We start from the raw sequence: 11,254 nt of genomic DNA, 5'->3' as shown, positions 1-11,254 counted from the left end.
GACATATGTCTTCTCATCTTATTTTTGACATCATATTTCCCTCATCACATCATTCTGATAATGAATTATGTTTAATTTAAAATAGTAAAATGGCCTCTCACGTCCCATTTAAACTGTGAATGTGAAGAGACAACAGCAACAACAGATCTGGCACAAACAGTGCATCCCCAAGTGCCGGGCCACAGTAGACAGTGCTCTCTTAGGAGCCGTCTTCGAACAAACCAGAGCTGAGGCTGCTGCCGTCTTCCCCCATCGGACCAAGTCCACACACACTTTGTTGTCCCCGAGGACCTCAAAGTGTTCCATGTTGTCTCCAAGTAACGCCCTACGCCGCTGGGCATTAATGCCTCCTCTGAGCAATCTACCTAGACTACTGGAGATAATGCCACTCATTTCTTAGCTTGAACTAGAGCTCAGAGACATTGGTTAGTACAGATCCAGAGAATATCAACAAAAACTTCAATTGTCAGCTTGTATTGATACATTTTCTGGTTGCAAATTGATGACTGTCACTAATGGATCTGCATAAATTATTCATCATTGATAATCAAACTCATCATTCTAGGGGAAATGGTCCGGAGCTATCTACTGATGGGTAGAGGTGGGAATTGCAGGGTAACCCACAACACGATACGCGATACATGGCCCGTGATAACAATATCACGATATAGCAATTGTGCAATGATAGATTTATGATGAGTCAGCACTACCATATATAGCCGTAACGATATTTTGTCCCACCCCTACTGATGCTTGTGTCAAAATATAAAATAAACATAATTAATCATACACTAAGTAACTTTTCTGAAGAGGTGGGTTTAAGTCAGGTTCTGAAGGTGGGCAGGTCAGTGCGGTGCGTGGTGTTTGAGGAGAGAGTTCAAGAGGCTGGGGGCAGCTGTGGAGAAAGCTCTGTAGACCCAGGTCCGGTGCTTGGCGCTGAGTGGAGGTGGCAGGAGGTCAGCCTCTGAGGAGCAGGTGGATTTTTGAGAGAGGAGAAGGACTTTGAATTGGATCCACTGTGGAACAGAGAGACAGTTAAATATTTCTCCGCATCAGAGAACAGTCGTCCAGCTCCCTGAGCTTTTAGAGACATCATTAAAGTGATGGCAGATTCACAACTACAATTATTAAAATATACAGTTGTTATAATGACAATAAATAATTGTTACTGTGATATTAAAATACAAATTCTATTAATAGAGATTTAAATCTGAATAAATTCTTGCAATTCTTTAATTTTCTTAATTTTTTTTGGATTTAGATTTGGAATTAGCAGTGCATGCACTTCTGTGGTTCCTTTTTTGGCTCAGTTTGAATTGCAAATGAGATAGTTATTTGCTTGTGCTGAAATAAAAGTACCATTTTTCTGGAGTTCTTCCACATGTTTAATGACAGACATAAAGGTCACAGTCACGCTAGGCCATTTGCTGTGGGGTCCAAAAGTCTGAAGCATCTTCAGGGGAAAGTAGCCTCACATTGTACCACTGGATATACAAATATAGTAGGAGGCCATGGGTCGATAATAACTATATTTGGTGGCAGCATATCGATCATCGTACCTTGTGAGTCAGGATGACCATATATTGCTCTATCTATATTTTGTTCCACCACCTCAGATTCTTTTAGGAATTTCTATCAGAATACATTCTTGCAATTGTTTAATATTTGTTCTTTATAGTACAACAAACATATAATGTAATGTGTGTAAAACATATTTACATTATTCTATCTATTCTAATCCGTCAGTTGGATTTAGATTTGTGTTTAGCCGTGCGTGATGGCAGGGAAGTACCTTAACTTCTGTTGTTCAATTTGTGGCTCGGTCTACTTTGGATTTCAAATGAGACAGCTATTTGCTTGTGCCGGTGGTTGTGCTCTCATACTTGTTTGTATGACAGACACACAAAGTCACTCAGGCCATTTGCTGTGGGCGTCCCAAAAAGTCTGAGACCACTTGATGGGAAAATGGTCTCAGTGTGCACCATCTATATGCATATTATTAAAGGTTCAGTGTGTAGTATTTAGTAACATATAGTGAGGAATTTGCATGTTACAGCTGAACACCCCTCACCTCACCCTGAGGTGGCCTTCAGTTATCATAAAACTCAAGAGGTGTTTAGTTTGTCCAGTCTGGGCTACTGTAAACGAGAAGACCCGCTCCTGATGTAAATATAAAGTATTTCAATGTAAAGGGCTCATTCTAGGGTGAAGAAAACAACCATTCGTACATTATAGATGTTTAAACACTAGATCCCTTTCATCTCAATCTTACTCACTGAATCTTTAATTTACCAGGGTTACATATATTTTAAATCTAAGAGTATACAGTGTGTGTGCTGAGATAATATTGTACACTGTATATCTATCCACACATCCCCAGTATAGTGTATCACCAGGAACCTGAAGAACTGTTCATGTTTCAGGAGCTGTCCTGTGCCGACATGCTGTTCCTCTCACTGTCAGTGACTATGGTCGTGTCTGTGGTTCTTGATGTGACCTGAGTTCTGATCCCTTGTGTCTGTGCAGGTGAGTTAGCTCCAGGTGCAGCTCTGACCAAAGATGGCAGTGTTTCCTGACGTGTCGAGTGGTCGCCGACCCTCCGCCGTGCGCCGTGACGCTGCGTAACGTGGGGTTTCCCAGACCCGAGTGCAGGGTTACCGCGCCCATCTCTGCTGTTTGATGGCTGGAGAAGGAAGAAGCGACTGAGGTCCTGGCGTGAAGGGAGAGAAGTGAGGGACGACGACGGTGGGAAAGACGAGAAGGGATTTTTTCTTTTTGCTTCGAGTTGGAGTTTTGCGTGGACACGGAAGAACCCCCTCAGACCGGACTCCGACGCCGCCTTTTCTGGGTGAACCGCCGCCTCGTCTCTGCGCCTCTGTGCCGGTGTGTCTCCCCCCTCGGCGGGTCTGAAACTGGGTTCGGGGAGTGTCTCTCCTCGGTAGCTGAACGAGCTAAATCTGAGCGCCTGGGCGGAGAGAGGAGAGACACGATTCCGCTGTTTCCAGTCAATGTGATATAAACACCGGACACCCTCGACTGAAAGCGGGTAAGGACTCGCAGTGCTGTTTGATTTCTTGCTGTAGAACCAGAAGTGTGTGCAGTGGGGTTAGCCTGTCGAGAGGAGGATGAGCGAGAGGGTTAAACTGGGCTGAGAGGCTCCGCCGCTAGTTAGCTGCTGTTAGCCTGCTGCTAGCTGGTCGTTGCTGCCAAGAGAGTGGGTGTGGGCCAGTGGTGGAGAAACTAAACGCACTGCGTGTACCCAGCTGTGGTTTAACCAGAAACACATTGAAATAGTGTTTATGTGCTGGTTCCATCCGGCAACCAGGTAGTTAGAGGCCAACGCTGGTGTTACTTAGCCTTTAGTTGGTGACAGCTCGGTGGGTTAGCCAGCACCCTGCTCCTACGTCCGGGTGTCTTTCTCCCTCTCAAGAGAAACAAGCTGCCTGGGTTAAACAGCATCGGCTTTTATTTATCAGCAAATGAATCCCACTAGCATCTCAATGGGCTTTTCATATAATCCTCAAAATTAATCCAGGTTAATAGCATTATTCTGGATCTGTAAATCGGCCCACATTTTTTCGCATCTGTGCTCCACAGATTGCAAATGATTTCCAGTTAAGCTAATTGCGTTTACTTTTGCTTCTCTGCGTGCTGTCGACCCACCTCGGGCCACTTTATTAACATGCTCAAATAGTCTCAACTTCTTCCATTTGCATAAGTCAAACAAGACCGTGAACCGAGATTTACTTCCACTCTTGGGGGAAAAAAATCTGTAGCATCATGCATTTGTCAAGGAAGGGAATCTAAAAATGGCCACTTCACCAACAGAATCACCACCACCCCCACTAGCCTGTAGCCAGTCCACACAAGTGAGCCAGCAGCGGCCACAGCCTGCGCTCCGAGCCGCCTGCTACACGGCCGATCTGGGTGTGTAGATCCCGAACATGGCAGCCAGAACAAACTGCCTGTAACCCGAGTAAATGTGAACGGGGTTGTTGTTGTTTGAGAGCCGCTTTTATGTAAAACTCGTGCATTGTTGCGGAGACATTTGCCTTGCAAAGATACAAACGTAATGCGGAACCTCCCAGCTGTGTGTTCTAATGTGACAGACCACGATCAGACGGACCAGTGGAGCCAGCAGTGTGTGTGGCTCAGTCAAATGAAACCACCACGGATTAAAGCTGTTGTATATCACAGCTTCTGGTGTGTGTTCACATTCCCACCTTTGGTCTGCAGAGTCAGCCGCACACTGACTGGGATCTACAGGGAAGTGGCTAGCATGGTAGCGCAGGGTTTCCGTGGAATACACAACATTTACAAATAACAAGAAATGCTATGCAAAGTGCCGACAGCTGTACGATCGAATGGGGGGGTGGCAATAATCGCCGATGTGGACGTGATAGCGACAATAGCCATTTTATTTGCTCGGCTGTTGAGCTGTGAATCATATCGCGTACACATAGTCCGGCCTTAATTTGAACTTCTCCTTTTAATGATGTGTAAACGAGATTGTCTAATTGGATTGTGACAATCTGTTTATCTCGATCACGGGTCTGTTGGAGGGCAAGTTGCTAGCAGCTACCCGAGCTGAGCTCCACCGTGCCGCGCTGCCCGGGAGGATCTCAAGCCTCCAGCCCGGTGTACGGACACTGTCTAGCCCGCGACGAGGCACCAAACCCTCCTCGAGCATTAAAACAGAAGGGAGGAGATCGAAGGTTTCCTTTTATTTAATGGTAGACGTTTCGAAAGATGGTTTAGCAGCGAACCAGGCGAGCTGTCGCAGGAAGCCGAGCCGAGCGCCTCCGCCACCTCCGGGGCGAGATCTGTGGAGCCCGCCGCTCTGACCAAGTTACTGCTTTAACATCTACAAAATTAAGCTCTGGGAACAGTCGATTGCCAGTCGTTTCCGGAGAATTTCACCGTTTCTTACAAGAACTATTTGTATTTAGTGGCTCACAAAGATGAATTCATTTTGCCACTGTGCCCCCTCCCTCCGCCTCCTCGAATGAATGGGTTCCTGTATTCAGGGCCCAAGCAGCTGCAATGAACAAGATGGCGTTCAAAGCCTTTTTCATAACCGCTTCTTCTCACACTGAGAGAGACAGCTGCTGAGCATCGGATGGGTTCAGGCCTGGCAAAAAGGATTTCTTCGATTTCTCCCTGTCGTAAAAACGTGCACAATGTATTTGTATTCAACATTTTAAATCGGATGGCATTCCTAGTCGGGTGAATGTAATGTGTGCACCTTGAATGCAGGACAACATGGTGGGGAAGGGGTGGTGTACGTCTTGACTATGAACCTGATTACCTGGAAACATGGAAGCTATGATCAATGTTTGTATGGTTTATAAGAAATAAACAGTTGACTAAGATTTTGATACAAAACTTGATTTGAAGCATCTGTAATGATGCTTCAGGTAAACATATTTTGCATAATCTTAACTAGTTAAAATGTTTATGAACAGAACAACAAAAAGGTGTCTTAATTTAAAATTCAATCTTGACAGTTTTGGCCCAGGTCTAGTGTTTCCCCCCCAACATTTAATCCCAAACTCGAAATACTAATACCTTTTTTCTTTTATCCTCTTTTTACTCACAGTTGCTACGGTCTTGGTTTCACTATCACTGCTATTTCACATTGTGCTGTGGTTTGTCAAATAATTTGATCCAGCACTTTAGATTTTGTAATCCACTGCATTTAGAATGCAGGACAGAGCTTGTTTAAAGTTGTATACTCTCCTGTTTGAGAACCATAACTCCAAGCTCACCCAACTACATTCAGTCATCAAACTCGGCCTAAAACATTATTGGCAGATAATGTGATCTGGATGAGACCCACAAGGTACTGACACTGTTACCCTGGTGGACCAGCATGACAAATAGTCTTGATGGCAATGCAATGATACAAGTAGAGTATGATGAGCCTGTCTGAAGGCAGTAATGTGTGTCTCTGGGTTTGCACTCAGCAGAGCTTTTCAGTAGGATGTGTGTCACCACCATATAATGACCATGTGTTTTAAAACTTTTCAGCAGACCTTTGTTTTTCAATAGGGATTTTCATCTCATTCATGTATTTATTTATTTATTTTTAATCCGTCAGTGAGGGACATGGATGGGATTAAATTCTTAGTCTGTGGATTATATCTCTTTGGGATTATATGGCTTTGGGCAGTGATAGGGCTGATTTTTCTTCACCTCTGAAATTATCTGCCCTTAACTATATGCCCAGTATGAGTCTTTTAAAGGCGTAAAAGTGTTTGTGGCTATGTGAGTACTAGGGGTGAGCAATATAGTCTCAAAATTGTATCACACTATTTCAAGGAAATATGCGATAAGATGACGATATGTATGACCATATAGAAGAAAGAATACTGAACATTTTAGCGCTGATGGCAGCTTTAAGGCAGCAGCATTTATAAGTGCAGACTAAATTAAGGACATTTTCCTTCTTGCCCCGTTAGCACCAGGTGTCTGGTTGACCTGTTAGCAGCCAAGACCGGTGTCCCGGCCTTTTCTTGTTCCAACAGAAGCTGGATCATCTTTTGTCTTTCTGTGACTAGTTTGAACTGAGTTAGGCCTATTTCAACTTGGGCATGCCGGAGCTGCCGCTTCCAGCTTTGAGCAAAGGCAGCCACAATCTTTTTTCCAACTCGCACTGCTCTCTCAATACTGGGGTCCTTCACACTCCTCTCTGAAGATAAAGAAAGACAGTTGGTCTCTCTCTCTGTCTTTCACACACACCCCCTCTCCCCCTCACCTACACACTTCTTACTTGATTTTTTGGGGGAAAAGAGACACGTTTCTCACAAACACAAGTTTAGATTTTTTTTTTATAGGTATATTAATTTATCAATAGCAATGTGCAAACGATGGCCAAAGCATGAAAGTCTGGTCCCGTTATTGAGAGCGATGGCTTTGTCAACATTGGCCCTGCTGTCTGTTGTCACACACTGTCCTCTTCCACAACTTAAGAAATTTCCTTAAACCACCTGCAATATTTTCTCCCGTGTGATCCTCGGGGAAGGAAACTTTTCTCAAGACAGTAGTTGTGCCACTTCCAGTCGTGGTGGATGTAGTTCACGGTTAGGGTGATATATGGCTTTGTGGTTCGGCTCGGACACAGGTCCATGGTTGTATGATCTATTAACAATACCGGATAAAAATATTGGAATAAAAGTAAACTGTGTTTACAGTATAATACTATGTCTGTGATAGTTTTATCCAATACTATTTTTATTTCAAGTCTGACGTAGGGCTGGGCGATTTTTCGATCCCGATTCGGGATCGCGATAAAATTTTGATCGATTTCGATTATCTCCTCGTGACATGTAATCGATCTCATGTGGCAAAAGTAAGCGCAACAACAGTGTCGGAGTCTGCCGGCTGCCGTCTGCAGTTAGGACACGCCCACTTCCCATCGTGAGAGCTGCTGCAGTTGCGAGAGAGACAACAAGAGAGAACGAAGTTGGAAAAAGGAGAAAAAATTAGTGAAGCTGAAGTCAGGGACAGCGAAAATAATGCCGAATGTGAGAGCGACATCACTACATCACCCGGAACCGAAGACATTGTCGAAAAAAAGCGTAACGCGACGTCAGTTGTGTGGACGTGGTTTGGATACGGCTAAAAGGACGAGGAGCAGACGAAGCCGGTCTGCAAAATGCCGGCGGTCGGTACCAGCCAGGACGGGAAACACCACAAACCTTTTCAATCACCTGAGACGGCTCCATCCCAGTGATTACACAGAGAGTTTGACTCTGGTTTGACTCAAGTTTGCACGACACCAAACAAAGAGACAGGCAAGACCACTACGTCTCCCGTTAGCATCGCTAACGTTAGCGATGCTATGTTAGCAAAACAACAGTCCATCCAGTCGTGTTTTGCAGCCATTGCCCGATATGAAAACAATCGAAGCGGGGAAAAAATATAACGAGCGCTATTACTTATTGCTTAGCTACAGATATGATGCCCCTGAGCACAGTGGAGAGGGACGGCTTCAGGAAACTGATCAAAAACTACATATCGTGATAAGAATCGAGATCGATCAATATGGAAAAACATATCGTGATAACATTTTTTCCCATATCGCCCAGCCCTAGTCTGACCTTATCCAAGCTTTCAGAGGCAATAATACAAGAGGTGAAGTGCTTGTTAAAAGGGATGTTAGGAGTAAGATTTCATTGTTTTCCTTTTAAAAACAGAAAGGACAGTGATTTTTAAGGGAAACTGGTGGCATGTCATCCCACTGGAGGTTAAGTTGCTCAAAACTCAGTTTTCTGTTAAACCTCTGTTTGGATCTTTATGTCATCATTTTAGTGCAAGTGCCGGAAAGAACACTCAGAACAAGTCTGCTACTGCCTGGGCCTTGACTTATCCATTATGTGCTTTTGAAGAAAGGCTCTACTTATCCACATTGTTGTGTTCATCATTTAGCTTATTCTTGTATCTTAATTTAAATGGCACATTAGTGGTGGCCTGTGCATTATGTCTTCCATTACTCTCTTCTTAGGTCTGGTGTATTGTGGTTAAGCAATCTAAATGCCCTATCCTCTTCACTATCTAAGCCTTCTACAGAACACAACTGAAACGGTTTCATCGGGGTGTGTTGCACATCCATGTGTAACTGAGGGGACAATTATTGTCTAATTGTTGCTCTCTGCCAATCTAGTCATGTTTTAAACAATACTTAGCTTACTAGATGTGTAGGGAAGTTATTAAAAGATCTACCATCAGCTGATCTACCTGTATTCAGTAGCAGCAATCACCAGTCTAGCTAGTTGTATACACACCACACACACACGCACACGGTTATCACCAGTTGCAGGGCTTCATGTCATTTATAACCCTAAATATAAGTGGAAGGCTAATGCTCCAGTATCCGGTTTTCAGAATCAAATTTAGCGTATTCTCAAAGGTTTTCAAATATGGTGCTGGGTGCAAATGCCAATACACTCACATCAACACAAGTTATTTCCCTCTACACAAGAACAAGGTGGCGTTTGAGTTGCAGTGAAAGGATTGATGCTGGAAATAATCCCACAGAGTGAAACACCCAAAGAGTACTGTCAAAACAGGTACAAGTTGGACTAAAGGGAATTGTCAGAATAAATATCCAGAATAAACCTCTCTTGCCCACCGACTGTGATAGTTCCCAGATGTTTGATATTTTCAATGCTTTGCAGGTGGTAAAAAAACAAGCTTTGATCAGATTTAAAGTAGAACCTAAAAATACAGGAACAAGATATAGTGTTTGCTGTGTTTTATATGTTGGTAATGGATCAAAGTATAGGACAATAGCAGGTTTCTCACATGCTAGTGAATTCATGAATCGTTGCTGATCAGGTCCATGACTTATTCTTCTCTAATTCATCTTTTCATGTCGTGGGAATGTGTCATGATTTAAAGAATTTCAATTGGTTGGTTAAAAAAAATGGTTGTCCTTTTAAGATACTTGAAAGATGCACATGTGTTTACATTTTTGTGATTATCGATCAGAGAGTAACAAATACTGAGAACTGCAAAACTGAACCCATAAATTGCCATAATGATATTGGGCCTAGTTAGTAACAATTGAGGCTGGTAAAACTGCTATATGTCATTATTGTCTAATCGCAACCTTAATGTGCAGCTAATTGTATATTGGTGTAGTGAAGGAATGTGTCTGAAGTTTTGTGATACTTCTGAGAACATTGTGGCGACTGAACTGATCTTTATAAAAACCTGCTGAATTCATATTTATGTTCCTGGATAAATGGGGCATCGCTTCTTCTTCAACAATGAAGTTTAAACACTGCCTTGCGTCATAATCGGTGGGAAGAATTTATGTCTGCACGAGTGTGCGTGTGTCAGCCCGTTTCTGTCCCTCTTCACACAAACTGATAATCACATTTAGTTATTAATTACTTTGGGTGGTTCTGGTCACTTTAACTCTGATGTCCTGACCGTGCGCTTCGCGTTACATCTTGTGTTGTATAGCAGGTTTAAAAATGTCTCATACACTTTAGAACAGTGGTCATCAGCCTTTTTCGAGCCAGATCACTTTCACAATTCCAAACGTAAGCCAAGATCTACCAGTTCTGCTACTTCAGCTCAATGTTTTTATATGCTTTGCCTTGAATATGGCCATTAATATGACTATTTCCTTGTATGAAACTATTCAATGTCTTCTGCTAATATTTCACAATAAAAAAACTCTTTTTAATCAAAAGAATGGAATAGGGTCAACAGAAACGCAGGAATGCTTTTATTTTGAAATGCATACAGAAAGTATTGAAACCATTTATATTTGTGACAAACTTTCATCAGATAGACATTAAAATTCAGTTTAAAGATCATTTCTTATGCTGTGAACCACAATGTTTAACTGTATGTCACTAACGTATTTCCGACACTTCCTGAACACGTTTCAAAGTAAAAGCACTCCATCGTTTTACTTTCTGAATCCATTCATTTATTCTAACAGGGATTCTTAGTAACTGGTCTCAAGCTCCGCTGCCAGTAGCGGTTACACTGCTAGTTTGAACAACAGACAACCAACACTCAGCTTATCTGCGGCACAACCGCAGCCCGTGAGTCCTGTGTGTTCGGGGATCGACAGTGAAAACTGTCAAGATTGAGCAGTCGATTGCGATTGACGGGTAGGCAACCACTGATCTAGAGCGAATCAAACAAACACAAAGTAAACGTCAGTCCTGTTCACGTCGTAACAACTAATAAGTGATGGTGTGTAAAGTTAGCGCAGGTCAGAAGGGGCGTGAGGTGGAAACAGACTCCGACAGTAGACACTGACACAGGGCGACCAAACCTTTATTGTGCGTCTGTCCCGATCCTGAAGCAGCACTGGTTATAATAATGCAGCGGAGGAAAACCGCTGAAACCATGAATCGATTATGTTTAGTTGATGCAGAGTTGTCCGCCTCTTTGCAGAGCCCAAACAATTGGTTCAGCTATTTTCATTATCATTCGCTGTTCGTGTTGTCTGTAAAATCATGAATGGAATGAGTTCTATCAACGTTTTATCGACCATGTCTTATATTTCTATAAAGGAAAAGTTATATCGTGATAATTACCTTTATCGTTGTATCGCCAAGCCATATCTGCTGGTCATTATGAAATGTATCACTTGGTTTGCCAGTACACATGATTGTTCACATATAAGGTTTATACCACATCCTTTACAGTTGTCCTCCTGACCAGGGTTGAAGTTATGCTGTGATATATATCGATGCAATACATGGGAGACATTCATATCCCTAAA

The 11,254-nt window shown here is 42.9% G+C and overlaps 1 protein-coding gene across 1 annotated transcript in view; it reads left to right on the top strand.

Moving 5' to 3' along the window:
• Window positions 1-2,654: 2,654 nt before the first annotated feature.
• The window catches only part of LOC133004727 (guanine nucleotide-binding protein G(I)/G(S)/G(T) subunit beta-1), a 35,958-nt gene continuing 27,358 nt past the window's right edge, over window positions 2,655-11,254 (top strand). The window contains exon 1 of the mRNA XM_061074228.1: window positions 2,655-3,046. The gene's annotated coding sequence lies outside the window, so the exon portion shown is untranslated. The remainder of the gene's footprint in view (window positions 3,047-11,254) is intronic.

This window comes from Limanda limanda, chromosome 7, assembly GCF_963576545.1.
Source record: "Limanda limanda chromosome 7, fLimLim1.1, whole genome shotgun sequence".
NCBI lineage: Eukaryota > Metazoa > Chordata > Actinopteri > Pleuronectiformes > Pleuronectidae > Limanda > Limanda limanda.
The sequence above is the reverse complement of the archived record's forward strand: the minus strand, read 5'-3'. Positions and strand labels throughout refer to the sequence as shown.